This window comes from Rousettus aegyptiacus, unplaced genomic scaffold (assembly GCF_014176215.1).
Source record: "Rousettus aegyptiacus isolate mRouAeg1 unplaced genomic scaffold, mRouAeg1.p scaffold_m13_p_3, whole genome shotgun sequence".
Taxonomy (NCBI): domain Eukaryota; kingdom Metazoa; phylum Chordata; class Mammalia; order Chiroptera; family Pteropodidae; genus Rousettus; species Rousettus aegyptiacus.
The window spans coordinates 119,271,943-119,284,260 of NW_023416306.1; the positions used below are offsets into that span (position 1 = coordinate 119,271,943).

The 12,318-nt window shown below is 34.6% G+C and overlaps 1 long non-coding RNA gene across 1 annotated transcript in view; it reads left to right on the forward strand.

Annotated features, from left to right (window-relative positions):
• LOC107514967 overlaps positions 1-12,318 on the forward strand; it is a 353,432-nt gene that overhangs the window by 9,806 nt on the left and 331,308 nt on the right. The window lies entirely within an intron of this gene.

Genomic DNA, 12,318 nt, shown 5'->3' on the forward strand with positions numbered 1-12,318 from the left:
CAAGAGAATTTGAGAGTGGAGAGGCGAGTGTTAGTAGATTGGCAAACTCTGGACCTGAGCATGCTTCAGGCCAGGAAGAACCTAAGTGGAAACTGTAATTTTGAGGGTATAGGGTGGGTTTAGGGTGAGGTATTGGAGTGTGGATAGTTCAGCCATCCAAGAAGAAATATCAGTCCATCCATTCACAAAGGACCATTTTAGAAATACTGCATAAAGTAAATTAAATAGTATTTTACTTCTGGATTTAGGAAATGTTAAATAAGACTCTTGGTCGCAATGCTAAAAAAAGTGGATTAAAGATTTTTTAAAAAGTCAAATTAGTTATTTGATGCCATGAAAAAAATAAGTTTTCATTTTTTGATTCAGCTGTTTTTAAAAATGGAAGTCAGTCAAACTAGAATATGTGTATATGTGAAGGTATATCTCTTCAATTTTCTTTTTTCAGATGAAAAAAAATCTGGGAAAGATGTTTTCGTGTATATTGTTTTTGATCATAAAATCGTAAAGGCGTGGAAAGTTTTGTATCCCTTTTTCTTACCAGGAGGTGTCACTACAGCTCACTCAAACTCACTAGTGCATTCTATAGGGAAAAACTAGTGCTAGTGTTTTATCAGAATGTCAGGATCCACCAAGTTCTCTACTGAGTTGACTAAAGGAAATCTAATAAAAACAGAATTTTTTCCAGCTGTCTATTTTTCCTCCGAATAGCGTTCTTATTACAAACTGGCTAAAAATTCAGAGACTTGTTTAATATTCTGGAAACAGAATTCTTTTCTTTGACTGCTGAGTGGGGTCAGTGGAGAGGAAAAAAAAAAAAAAAACAGAGCAAGATAAAGAAGGGGAGATAGACCTACAGAAACATGAAAAGAGTGAAACAGGAATGTTTCAGGTGATAACATGCTGCTGGAAGATTCCTGATCGCAGTGTTTTCTCACCCATCTGACTTGGCATGTAAGGTCCCTTCCCTGCCCCTTTTCTCTGCCCAGATAAGTCTAGCTTGCTTGGCAAAAGCAGTTAATTAAATAATTACAACAAAAACGACCCTCTGGTGTTGAGCTAATACACTGTCCCAGATCTTTAACACATATAATTTGTATCCCCTCTGATAACATTTAGTAGTATTACTACAAATTTTTCGGGTGAGGAAAATGAAAAGTAGAAAAGTTACATGATTTGTATTTGTAGCTATGATTAGATCATAGGCTCATCAGATTTCAAAAGTACACCATTGTTCTTCCACGATGTTTCTTAAGAGTCCCTCCCTTACTAACATCCTTTTACCCCCGAAAAATTTAAGTAACCCTTCTCTGGGTCCTATAACATCTGGTGCTCACTCAGTGTGAACACTCATCACGACTGGGTCACGATCCTCTATTTTCTTCTCTCTCTCTCTTCGCCTAGAGTCGAAGCATTTTGAAGGACGATATCCTGTCTCTAGAACAGAGCATGAGGCCCCTAATGTTGACCCACCAGATGGGTGAACAAGAAAAATGGTGCACTCAAATATAGGGCTGCAAGGTGTGTTAGGGTATAGATGAGGAAAACATGGAAGGCAAGGACAGTTGCACTGGTCACCTTTACCAGCTACTATTGGCTTCAGTTGCTCCACAAGCAACTGAACAACGAAAGGAAAAGTCTCAGCATTTTTGGATGGAGGAAGAAAAGGGTTAAATGTCCAAGAAGGAGGGAATAATTAGCACAGCCCACCTTGTAGCTCCTCTAGAACTGGAGGGAAAAGACTGGCATCAGAAGAACTGTTATTTTCTGCTGACCTCCAGGTGGCAGCATGGCCCAGCTCTCAAAGACAGGCTCAGTTCTTGGATATCCTTAAATCTGAGGGACTCTGAACTGTTTTCAGGGCATTTAGTACCTTGGAAATGATTAATGGTGCTGCCCAGTCACTGCACCTCGAGGGTAATTGAGCCTGCAGTATTTTGGAGGCTGCATAGAGACTTCCAGAGCCTCTCTCTGATAGAAGGGGCTGCAACATTGTGGACATTATATTCCTTCAGGGACATCCTGGAGGCCTTTGAATTGTGCCCAGAACGCAGTTTTTGGCAAAATGTTTTAAAGGAGGGTAAAAAGACCATCACCAGCATTCCTAAAATATGGGGAACTTGAACAATCTAAATATTTTCTCAGATGTTTGGTTTGCTAGACTTTCCATATTCTCTTTTTCCTTATTTGATTCTGAGATAATATTCTTTTCCATCTGACTTAAAGCAAATCCTCTGCAAGGTAGCTTATGTTAATTGACTGAATATTTTGAAAGAGTGCAAGCAGAGCTATGTATAATGTCTTTATTTAAATAAGCCATAATCCCTTTTATATTGTAAGCTGAGGTATTTAAAAGTAAGATGATTGGAAATTTCTGAAGGTGCACACTATTCAAGACAATGTGAAACATGTTAGAATGAGCAACTGACACAAGGATACAGCATCCATTTATTCTAAATATACATGTAATAGCAATTATAGAAGACAACCAACAAAAGATCTTAAGTTTGTCGAGTTGGGTTTATGTGGCAGCTTTTCATTAGAATTTTTAGTAACTGGGAAAAATGCCAGGTTTTAAATGCTGGAAAATTGTCATGAATAGGATATACTAGTTAAGTCTTAGCACTGTAATGAAAAATATATCACTATGGGTTCAGAGAACTTTTGTCTATGCAACTAAATGGGAAATCTGAAACTACCTTTTCTAGTTTGAATTTACATACCTCAGGTGATTGCTCCTAGGCAGTGGTTTGTAGCTTTTTCAGTGAATTCTTTAATACCACTTTGGTGCTTTTGAGAACAATTGTTTTTCCTCCAAAACTGTGAGATTTTACTCTCATCACAGAATATTCTCCTAGATGTTTAGAAAACCAAACTTTACTGGTCTTCATGTGTTGACACTTTTAAGTTTTAGTAGGCAGTAAAGGTAGTATCTTTAAATTCTTGATACAGAGTTGAAAACCACAAGAACAATTAGGATGGGCCCATCAAATTTTATTTTTGGATTAGATTACAGATGTTATACAGAGTGCTACCCTATCTTCCTTTGCTTTGTTTAATTTATCTCAGAGGTTGAATTTTCAATAGTGTCTTTTTGTGATGATGACCTAGGCTAGGAATTGAAAATAAGGGACAGGGATGGGAAATTAATTGAGATAGGTTCACAACGGTTTATTAATTGCCTCTGATTTAACTCTAGTAACAAGAAAATTAGTAGAGAAAGAATCCCAGCATAACCTAAAATCTTGTTTGATGATCCCTGACTCACTGAAGGATTTTTTCCAGCCTACTATTTTCTATTTCTTTGATTGCTTTGGGCAATTAATAAAAATGTCTTGATTTTGTTCTTTGATGTACAGATCTATATGTCCATGTTGCCTTTAATTAATATACTGCTAAATATATAAACATGATATAGTGTTCTAAATTTTATTATATATTTCCTGTTTTTCTAATTTTTCAAAATAGATTACTATTTTTTAAATAGCTAATTCATATTTTTAAGGAACAATTTTAGAATATATTTAAATAATTTCCTTGCAAAGTAAAGAAGCTTTTTGCCCCAGAAAAGGACAAAACAGAAAGCCTACTGATCAACTTTGCATTTCAAAGCTCAACTTGACTTCTTTACTTAAGCACAATAGTGTTATTGAAAGTAAGGTATTGTTGAGGAAAAAAAGGATTTTCTAAATTCATTACCTCTCTGCAAATCAAGAACCAAGTCTGGTGGAATAGATCAGAGAGTTTTAGTGCATTCCAGGGGGTAGAGCCAAGTAAAGATGAGACAGAGGAAATGAAAGCCAACTCCTTTGGCCTTAAGGAATTGTGGCAGGAAAAATGGTTATAGAATTAGAGAACCAGGTGGTGGGTTATTTAAGATCCTGACCTTACTTATTTGAGTTCAAGACCAGTAAAAGAGTGGAGTCAGTAGTAATGCCAGTGACATGCTTCCCAGATTTTAGGATTTTAGGAGGAAATTGTAAGATTTTAGGAGGACCCCCGATATGACATGAGAGAGAATAAAGCAGTGGGTAAGAGTCTATTTGATCAGCCTCCAAAGACATGGATTCAGAAGCTATGTCCCAGTGAAGGAATGTAGATATTATGGGGTAGCCAGTAGACCAGTGGAGATCAGAGGTCTAAATGAAGAAGCTGCATGTCATGAATGGAATCTTAAGGATTAGGAGAAATGGCTGTGCCTGTGGACACCAATGAGGGGCATCAGCACACTCTTCTGAAAGACTAAATGGGACAGTCTAATTTCAGTAGTTACCCACAAGGCTTATATTTAGCAGGTCTGCAATGTCACACTTACATCATTTATTTACGGTTAGTATCTATTCTGAAAATTTTTATTCAACTGGCATCTATTCTGATTGGCTTATGCCATGCCATACTCATTGTTATATATTTTGAATATTACTCCGAGTCATTGACATAAGGAATAGAGTAATCCTACTGCTCTATCTTAGGGACCTGAGAGCATCTGAAGTTCACGGGCATAGGTTGGAGCTCCTTCAGTTTACTGTCATAACCTCATGGTCAAGACAGGAATTATTTTAGGAAGACAGGCAAAAAGAAGAGATATGAAAGACTGAGCATTTACCATAAACAAACTATATCCATCAGAAAATGATTATATAAACATGCTACTAAGGAGTAAACTTTGGATAGACTCAATATTTAAATTTACTGAGACTGTTCAAAGCAGGAAAAAAATAAAATTAGTAAATCTAGGCAGGGTAGGACAACTTAAAAAAGAATCATATCAGAAAAATAAAGAAATTGTCTGTTCTTTTTCTCATCTCAGAATAGATGAGTGATTTTCCACTCCTCTTACATACTCCTGCTGAGATCCCTACAGGTGCAGCTATGTACTTTAGAACTGTGGCTCAGACTGATTTATGATTCCTTCTATTTGTACCTCTTCCTTCTCACATGCGTGCAAAAATATGTGCAGAGAACCACAGGTTGCTTCAGTTAGCCTTCTTCTTTAAGTGTCTCACTGACACTAGACATTTTCAGGTCTAATCCAGGTCCATTTCCGAACCTAGTAATGAACCCATTTCTTTGTATTTGTCTTTTAATCTTTGTGATATTCTTCTCCCTGTTTTAAAATGCGGGCACTATTGTGGCTCAGATCATGTTGTTCCCTAAAGATAGTGATCTAAAACTGCGAAATAGATGGAATTAATAACACCTTGGATCTTACCTTTTTCATCTCTGAAACTCCTTCTGCTCAGAAGGGCTCCTATGTTCCATGACTCCAAGGTGAACCTTTAACACTGTGAGTATACAGACCTAGATTCCCACTCAGGATTTGAGGAAGTTTTCTTTTTCTTTTGTCTAGAGGAGGGTGAGAAGAGCTAATAAATTAGTAAGCCAGAGAGCCAGTATTCAAACTACATTTTTCCCCCCTAAATCCAGAGACCAATATTTTAATTGCATTTCATTGGCACAAATATTTTTATAAACTGTGGGTAGCAAAGGATAACAGATATATATGGTGACAGGAGGGAAGGCAGCTGTATATCAGTATTTTTGGTACCTCTCCGAAATCCCTGAATGACAAGTGGGTGCAGTGTGGGGTCCCTTCTTCGGAAGAAACTTTTTCTAAAAACATCACACTGAGTACTTCAAACAGAGAAAGAGATGCATAGAAGATATAAATTTTAGCCCCTTATGCATTTTCCCTTATTGCTTTTGCCTATGTACCTAAAAAGTCCCCATCTGCAAGATAAACTGTTTGTTCATTTGTTTCTATGTCTTTATTTCTAAACTTTCCACAAAAATATTTAAGCAAATCTATTAGGGTAGTTCAGTGGGCCTATTGACTAATGAAGAGGTTTACATTAAGGTGGAGAAGAAATACATGATAACACATTGTTTCAGATGCCCAATTCTAACCATGAAATACACCACTTGGAGAAGTCTGCTATTCCACTGAATTAATAGTACCTTTCCAGTGAAGTGTTTGCTGAGCAGTCTTCCTGGGCAGAGTTGGTTTTGTGGTAAACAAGGCAAACTCTAAGCTACTCACAACTATGTACTCAAGTGTATGTACGTGCGCGTTACCCAAAATGGCAGAGAATACCAATGTGCCTGTTTTCCTTGGACTGTTTTTATTTTTATGTATTTTTTTTTAATTTTAAAAAAGCTTCTTTAATTACAGTTGACATTCAATATTATATTATATTAGTTTCAGGCATACATCATAATGGTTAGTCATTTATATAATTTACGAAGTGATCCGCCTCATAAGTCTGGTACCCACCTGGCACCCTACCTAGTTATTACAATATTATCGACTGAATACCCTATGCTATACTTTACATCTCTGTGACTATTTCATAATTCTCAATTTGTACTTCTTAGTTCCTTCACCTTTTTTCTTTCTCTTCCCCCTTCTCCTTACCCCCATAATTTGGTACCCTTCACCTTTTTTACTCAGCTCCCAACCCCCTTCCTGTCTGGCAACCATCAGTTTGTTCTCTGTATCTGAGTTTGTTTCTCTTTTGTTTGTTTATTTATTTTGTTCTTTAGATTCTACATATAAGTGAAATCATATGGTATTTGCCTTCCTTTATCTGACTTATTTCACTTAGCATAATACCCTCTAGGTCCATCTGTGTTTTCACAAATGGTAAGATTTCATTTTTTTTTTCATGGCCCAAAATATTCTATTTTATATATGTACCATATCTTCTTTATCTAGTTGTCCATTGATGGACACTTAGATTGCTTCCATACCTTTGTTATTTTAAATAATGCTGCAGTGAATGTAGGGGTACACATATTTTTTCAAATTAGTGTTTTGAATTTCTTCCGATAAATACCCAGAAGTGGCATTGTTGAGTTCTATTTTTAATTTTTTGAGGAGAATAAACATTTAAATATCTAAGTGGGTATGTGCATAGGTCTATGATATTTTAGCAGTTCCTTCAAGGAAATATAGTTTCAATATGAAAATCTAACTGCAAAAGAGCTAAAAATGTATTTTCCCCATCCTGACCTATGTTCAGCTCCACCCTGATAAAACATTTTTTACCTCAAATATTTCTTGTACATAAAAACTTTCTAAACTAGAATAGATTTCTCTTCTCTCATGCCTCTTCAGAAGCAAAATATAAGATTTATTCTAAAATATTTTGTGTGTATGTGACCTGAGATGTCTAATAATAAAAATAGTTGACATTTACTAAATTCATACTATGCACCTTGCACTGCGCTAGGTTAGTTAGTTATATCGATTATTTTATTAGTTTTAATTATGAACATTTATTTTATTGGCACTATTTGACAGATGAGAAAATTGAGTCTTTGAGAGGTCAAGTAGCACATCCAACTTTTAGCTTTTCTAGGGTGGAGCTGAGGCCAACCTCAGAGACCATGCTTCATCACTATGTTCTGCTGGCTCTTGAAGCAAAGCAAAATGTTCAGGAAACGTGGAAGTAAGTTTCCTCAAGGAAGGAGCACAGAGAAGATTATCTATGTGCTTAAACTGCCACGGAGAAGAGCCACTGGAGTGAGCCAGGGGACCTGAGCTGTTAATCCAGCTCCTCCATTTCCTCCTTGGATGACTATCTAGTGTACTTATTTATTGGGTTGTGGGGGAAATTTTGTGAAAAATGATTAAGACTATAAAGGACTGGAAAACGAAGTATGACAAACTAACCAAGAAAATTTAAGTGGTGCATGTTTGTGGTTGAGTTGTCAATCCTTCCCTGACTGGGATTATCATGTTTTATAAAATTCTGGTATTTATTGGAAACAAACATTTATAAAAACATAAAATATGTCTGGGGTAACCTCAAAGTGTTACTTTTAATTCATAATCCTCGGCATCTCAGTCAATGTTAATTACTGTTTACTATTTTATTTTGGTAAAAAGTTCAAATAGAGAAAAATTAATTATGTACTACTCTAACCAGCTAAAATTTCTGGAGTAAAGTCATTAAAACTTTCAACCTGGTATTAGAATAAAATTGCACATATAAATTTGCCATTTCACTTTTGCTGACATTTTGAGGCTGAGTTAAAAATGCAGGGCAGTTTCTTTTTTTTTTTTAACTGACCTATAAACATTATATAAAAATTTTACATTTATAGGTATAAGAATTGTTTCCTAAAGTTAACTTAAAATGCTACCCTGTTTCCTAGTTTCTATGCCTAACGAAATCATTTTTTTAAAAAAGCCTACAGAATAACATGATGACTTAATGATTTCTTCTTTCACCAGAGCTGTGTGGTTTCTCTGAGTATCCTTAAAGGGAGAGGGAACAGGGAGGGAGGCTATAAAGAGTCAATATGTGAGCTGTACTCAAAGCAGTTTCTGGCTTTGTAGGACTAAGAGAAGCCATCTTTGCCTTGTCTCATTCTTCTGTCTAGTAGAAAGCTTGTGTGATTTGAATTTTTGAATGTTCAGTCCTTTTAATTTACTTCTAAATAACTTGTTTCTACATTAGGCTGCTTTGTTTGTAGAGAACAATACTTACACAAGTGTTTCATGAAATAAAATGAACTAACACTGCACTCTACAAAGAGAATTTCAAAATAAAAACCATTAAGGATGAATGGCATGCATTACAGAAATCTCTACCATATGTCTGAAAGGGCCTGTTGTAACCAAGCTTATTTACAAAATTCGTAGGCACTAATTTATTTAAGAAAGTGATAATGCTTCAATCCAAAGAAAAAAATTAAAATAGATAAATTTAAAAGACACATTAAGAATCTTTCCTGTAACTTTGATTTTGATCTATTATTTTGGATTATCTATTAAGATATATACTAGGAGGACTGTTTTAATGATATAGAAATTATTTGGGCTCAGTAGAACTTTGGAGTAAGTGGTTTGGAGGATGGAGGAACTTTTGATAGCATTACACTTATAAGAAAGAAATTTGACTAAACTGTAGGAAATTCTGTACCCAAAGAATTTCTAAGAGGTAGATTCTATCCACCATGTATAAAAAAATGTATCTCAGATACATTTCCCCCTCAATAAGACTGGCCACCTCATTTCAATGAAAACAAAGAATGAGAAAGTTTCTATAATTAGATACCTGAATATCAAAAAAAAAAAAGAGTAATTTTCAAAAGGAATCTGGACCATTGTATCTTCCATATCATCTGGATCTATCTATTTGAACACATTAAGTTGATGATACATTTCACTACCAAAAGTAAAATACCTTCTACATTTTAAGAGTTATGTAATGAATTTTATTGTTCTATGGATATTATGAGAATCTACATATTTCTGTTTACTTATTTAATTCGATCCTGAAGATATTGTTAGTGTCTTGTATGTATCACTATTTTTGCACAAAATGTAATTATTTTGAAAAGAAAATATTTGTGGAGTAAGCGCTACAAAAGGATTTGGTAATACAGAATCCAGTAGTAGCTGTAAGGCATTAATAACAATTAATGCCCTTTTCCACTTAAGAGAATAGCACAGTACTTGCCAAAGGACCATTGGAACTTGATGAGACCTCAGAGAAGTAAGGGTCAAATTGTTATAAAAATTCAGTTTCAAGTCCTAAAAATAGTCTTTCAAGGTGATTTGTGAGGAACTTTCAATTCAGTTGTCAGCACTATTTAACTTTGGCTGTGGTTCAGAAATGATCATCTCAAGATATTCATGAGAAGTAAGGTCTAATTCAGTGCAAAATTTAACCCACTGTGGCACTACGTCTTCCAAATGTAGTGTACATGGAGACTTAGTACTTCTCCACTGTGAGGTATAAAAATATACTGTCTCTCAGAAAACAGTTTGTATGTGTGAGGGATCATTAATGAGCCAAGTAAAATATAAGGCCAGAGGTTATTGTTTACAGTAAGATCAAAGTCATGTCTTCACAATAACATCCAATTAAGTTAATCACTGTGGAATTAGTGACCATGTAATAATGACCATTCTAAGTCATTTAGTCAGTTAAGGTATGGATTGAACTGGCATATGTGACCACTTATCACTAGAATGTCTACCTAACATATTTATCTGTTGTTTTTGTTTTGTTTGTTTGTTTGTTTATCTTTTTGGTTTTCCTGAATGCCATCAGTAGATTTTACTTGAATATGTAACACTCCTGTAGGGAGACTGGGCATAGCTTTTGGGACATTCTCCAAAGTTGGAACACAACAATAATACAATAAAGAATCAAGGGGTAGTTTAGAGATCATCTAGAATGGAAATCCCAACTCTCTCACCTATCAGCTCTGTGACTATGGTCATATTTTATAACTTCTATACTAAATGGTGTATAAAGCAGATTATGTAAGAGTTAAATGCAATAGTATCCGTAAACATCTATTATAGTGCATGGCACATTTTAAGCACTCAATGATACTTTTTGTTGTTTTGAGGGAGGATTAATGTTGGAAATAGTTAAATTTGTTGAAGTATGGGCATAAGTGGAATTTTTTTCTGGTGAAGGGATGTGAACCCAAAGAAGGTAACATACAAGCTTGGGAAGGAGAAGGAGATCATAAAAAAATCACAATTTCTTAAGCATTTACTATGTTTTGGATACTGTAGTAGGAACATGGAAGAATAGAAATAAGGGGAAGTAGGAGAACATCAAAATTAACATTTGTTTGATTACAGTTCTTACCAATGCTTCTGAAAATAACGTGGATCTCACTTTTAGAAATAGTTTACTCATTCATGCATAGATTGAAAAAACAGTTCTGATAATAGTAGAGATCTAGTATATTTTGTTGAAAGTTTGCTATTAAGGAAAAATAATGAGCTATTTTTTTGTCTTTTCCTCTGTGCTGTGACTATACATCCTGAAACATGCTATGATTAAGGCAATGACTGCATATGTGCTCATATAGATTTCTGTCTTTGAGAGACTAAACCATCAAGGCAAGGTATAACCTTGTACAACCATGTCCTAATGTATTTCCATTATGTAGTCGTACCAAATGAAAGATTTTTGAATGAATGAATGAGTTGAATGAGTACATGAATAAATGAATCTCCAAGTTAAGTCCAGAGGTTTTATGAACAGGATCAAAAAATATTTTTTGATGATTTTTTTGCCAGATATATCACTGTTACTCTGCCAGTTCTGAAATGCATAAATATTATGTCATAAAAATGATCACCATCAAAGATGGTGAAGTTTTGGTAAAATTGATATGTACATTCCTTGCTGGTGCCATTATCAATCAATAAGCCCATTAGAAAACAACATTAACATTTGTAGCATAAATCACAAACATATTCATATATATTACCTTAGAAATTCTTCTTCTCTTATGGGAACATTTGAACAGAAACAAAAGAAGCTAAAATTTTTTTAAAAATTGCAATCAATAATAATTAATTAATTAAAAGTTGGAGACAAATTAAAAGTCCAGAAAAATAATGATTTTATAGATTATAGTCCAGCAACACAGTCTAAGATTATGAAGCTACTAAAATGGTAATTATATGGGATCATCAAGTTATGTTTATGAGACAATATAAGTGAAAGTAATGAATATAAAACACTATATATGTGATTATTATAGTAGTATAAATACAATATGTGTGTATAGGTAATATGAATAAATAAAATGAGTAGTTGTGTCATGATAATAAGTAATTTTGTATTTTAAGGACATTCATCTTATTACCATTCTACACTTCTAAAAGTATCCTATTTTCTTTTGTTATAAATAGGTGCTGTATCATAATTGTACCTTTTTTCCCGATAGTTCAGCATCTTTACAAGGCCTAAGGCTCATTGTCAGTTGCTCTCAACATCTCTATACTGAAATTTTGGAATACATAGATGACTGGGTTCAATGTGCATTATATTGATCTCTGGCCATATACTTTGAAGATTTCTTTAAAAAATAAATTCCTAATTTACATTCATTTTATTGTAGTTTGTTTGTTTTCTCTGAAAGTCAATTAGGTAGAAAATCAAAGGCCAACATGTATCTATATCTTTGTTAATCTGGAGGCAGCACATTATAATGGAAGGAACTCTTGGCCAACAGATTGGATCTATTGATTTTACAACTGGGTGAACCCTGGAAGGCTGGGAGATGAAGTGATTTGGACAGGGATATAATGCCAATTAATGGCAGAGCCAGGATTAATGTACATGTTCTGAATGAGGTAACAACTTTTCCACCCTCCCCTCACCCAGAATGCTTTCCCCATCACCTTGAACAAAGCTGTCAGCTTCCTTATCTGAAGATTTTTCTCCACCTGTGGTGTGTCACATCTGCACTGTATTTCCATGTGTAAGGAAAATAGATCTTTCCATCTCATCCAGAAATTAGTTCTTTGTGCATAATTGCACAGAGGTAAATGTA